The 3,668-nt window shown below is 42.4% G+C and overlaps 1 pseudogene; it reads left to right on the forward strand.

Moving 5' to 3' along the window:
• The first annotated feature begins 257 nt into the window (after positions 1-257).
• On the forward strand, positions 258-2,310 carry LOC112507392 (annotated as a pseudogene).
• Positions 2,311-3,668: the final 1,358 nt, after the last annotated feature.

Raw genomic sequence — 3,668 nt, forward strand, 5'->3', positions numbered from 1 at the left:
GCTTAAAAAACATGTACAGCAACTAATATTTTTGAATTTTAAGAAATTAATTCTACCTTGGGCGGCTTCGGTTTTCCCACAAGGTACGGTTACCATTTGACTACCTATTCAAGAAAAAAGGACACAGGGATCAACACGTGTATCAGGACACGCATCAAATCCTGAGTAAGTATTTGACTCTCTACTCCATCATATAATTTCACTGCATTCCCACCACCTTCAATATATATTATATATCCATCTATATCTTCAATAACCAAACTCATACCAAGAACAGATAGCTTCAAACTACAGCCATGGAAGCAGTCCGTGGTGATATCCTTTTAGTACCATTCTTTGGCCAAGGTCACCTCTTCCCAGCTATGGAGCTCTGCAGGAAACTATCTTCCCATAACTTTAATATCTCCCTAATCATCCCTTCTCACGTTTCTTCATCTATTCCCTCCACGTTTTCCGACCACTCCTCTTTCGTTCATGTTGTTAACATCTCCGTTGCCGGTTCACCGCCACCGGAAACTGTTGAAGAATCCGAATCTGGGAAGGAGGTTCCGCCATCAGCTCCTAGGGGGAACCCTCTCCGTCACCAGAATTTGCAGATGGGTGAGGGAATCGAGTCGTTCCTGTCCGCAAGGTCTGAAGTAAAGCCCACGTGTGTTGTGATGGACGTCATGATGAGCTGGAGCAAGGATATTTTCGTAAATCACCAGATTCCGGTGGTGTCTTTCTTTACTTCCGGTGCAACCGCTGCCGCCATGGAATACGGAAGATGGAAGGCCCATGTAGGAGATATGAAGCCCGGTGAGACCCGAGTGCTTCCTGGATTACCTACAGAAATGGCCGTCACTTTTGCGGATCTAAGTAGAGGTCCAAGAGGAAGGTCTCAGAGACCAAACCGGCCTACAGGTCATCCCGTAGGGTCACCACATAGCATGAGGTTCGGACCGCCCGCTGGACCGAGAGGTGGTGGTCCGCCTCCACCAGGCCACAAGCCACGTTGGGTGGACGAGGTTGAGGGCTCGGTGGCCTTGCTTATCAATACTTGTGACAATCTCGAGCGTTTGTTCATCGATTACATTGCTGAACAAACCAAGCTTCCGGTCTGGGGTATTGGACCGCTGCTACCTGAGCAGTTTTGGCGATCAGCCGGTTCAATCCTCTATGATCATGAGATGAGATCGAACCACAAATCGAATTTCACAGAAGATCAGGTGATCGAATGGTTAGAATCGAAGCCATATGGATCAGTAATCTATATCTCGTTTGGGAGTGAGGTTGGACCCACAATCGAAGAGTACAAAGAACTAGCCAACTCCTTGGAAGAGGCGGACCAGCCTTTCATATGGGTGATCCAACCGGGTTCAGGTAAGACCAGCATTCCCCGATCCTTCTTGGGGGCAGCTCAAACGGACACCGAATCCGAAGAAGAAGAAGGGTATTATCCTGAGGGATTAGACGTGAAAGTTGGGAAGAGAGGTTTGATCATCACCGGATGGGCACCACAACTGTTGATTCTGAGCCACCCATCTACCGGTGGCTTCTTATCACATTGTGGGTGGAACTCAACCGTTGAGGCGATTGGCCGTGGGGTACCTATCTTGGCATGGCCGATCCGGGGTGATCAGTTCGACAATGCGAAACTGGTGGCCAACCATCTGAAGATGGGGTACATAATATCAAGTGGTGCTAACGAGGAGGGGCGGGCAGGAAAGTTGAAGAAATATGATATAGCAGCAGGAATTGTGAGACTAATGGATGATGAAAAGGTGCATAATCGGGCAAAGGAACTTAGCAAAGAATTCCAGAGTGGATTTCCAGCTAGTTCAGTGAGTGCATTGGGTGCTTTTGTGAAGTTTATTAGCTCAAAAGCAACCTGATTGGTTTAACTAGTAGGAATTCTGTGCCAGATCATAATGTATGTTGTCACTAAACTTAAAAAGACGAAGGCTTTGCATTTGAACTACTATTTGCACACCAATTTCACGTTTCTTTATTCATTTTCTAAGGAAATGGAACAATCTTCTATTGTTTTCCATTATTGATCTTAACACGCTGATGGCACAAAAGAATTATGCAACCTCTGGCAACTAAAAAGAAAAATTTAAGAAGAGTAGGATGAAAGCCAACCACTTTCGAGATCATTGCTGTGACTCTGGTTCTGACTTTGGATCTGCATCTGGTTCCGGTTCTAACTTGGGAAAAATAGCATATTACTCGCTCCAAATTGGAAATACTTTGCAGCACCTGTTACTCGTTCAGACATCTCAAAAGAAAATCAAATTTGTCATTCGAGCCAGATGAACAATGGATAAGAGTTCAAAGCAATTATGTCTTCAGACAGTTAAAAATTCTCTAGTCCCATTCTTCTTGTGATTCTTCCATTTCAAATGCAATCCAAGGGTAAACAATGAATTGAATCCACTTCAAATATGATACACTAAGATCGTCTGAAGGAACAAGCTCACAATTTATGCACACAAATACCCTAAGTAGCGGAGTTTACAATGAATAATGGGTAAGAACATGAATCAGCAGCTAAAATGCAAGAGAAAGAACACAAGGAAAACATGTGACTTAACTAGATCAATCTACCGAAGCACAATCATGAGAAATATAATTCTGTTCCTTACTTTTTTGGTTATTTTTCTTCTGTTTCTCTACTCTGAGAGCTTTTCAAAATGACCAAGTTCCATATGATTCTTGAAACGTTGCTTCTAGATCCTCCTCATACTATGAGGATCTATGGCATTCTTGAGAAAGGAATGTGGCACAAATATGCTATCTTCTGTGTTTAAGTTTCATTAATCCTGTCCAATTTGATCAGCTTGACGACTGAATCCATGAGCGGAATCTGCCTATACGATCTACTTGTCTTCGAATCTATGTTTTGTTGCAACATTGCAATCACATTTTGTTCAAATTTCGAGAAAATCCTGATTGTCCAATTCCAGTTTATTAGGGATTTTTGCTATGATTTTGATATGGTGTACCTGGTTCTTACAACTAAATGCAATGAAGAAACTAAAATTCATCATGTCTGATCTTATAATCTGCTTCTTAGGCATCGTTTTTAATGATCTAGAAGAAATGCCAATATCATGAATGCTAGATAACAAAACACAATCACAATGCATAACAGCATTCAGTATCGATCCAAATGAACGAGATGAGCCATTACCATATCATCCACATACTTCTTTCCTCTTGTAATACGCTCGCGATCCCGACTCACCGATCCAAATACCGCATATGAACGAAAGATTTCCAATCTTCCTCTTCACGGCACCATCCACACGCCATATATTAACTTCAAAATCGACATCTGGAGCTTTTATTCTGATCCTTAATTAATCAATGTTCGCCATCATTGCTCGCAAACCCCCAAAAACCTACACATATATCCCACATTTGCATATTCAAACCGACTAGAAATTTTCTCCCTATATCTCTTCACTCCACTGATTCGCTGATCAATTGTGATATAAGTTCAAAATCCGCCTGCAAATTAAAGTGCAAGTCAAAACTATACTTCTTTACATACGTATGCTTGTTATATTACGACATTGTGTTTGTAGGTAGACGTAAAACTTATCTCCTGTCACCGATTTACAGATTGATGATGTTGGCCGGCGAGTGGTCCGATGTGCGTGACGGTGGATTATGATTGGTTT

The sequence above is a fragment of the Cynara cardunculus genome (genome assembly GCF_001531365.2).
Source record: "Cynara cardunculus var. scolymus isolate 2C chromosome LG 2, CcrdV1, whole genome shotgun sequence".
In the NCBI taxonomy this organism is placed as follows: Eukaryota; Viridiplantae; Streptophyta; class Magnoliopsida; order Asterales; family Asteraceae; genus Cynara; species Cynara cardunculus.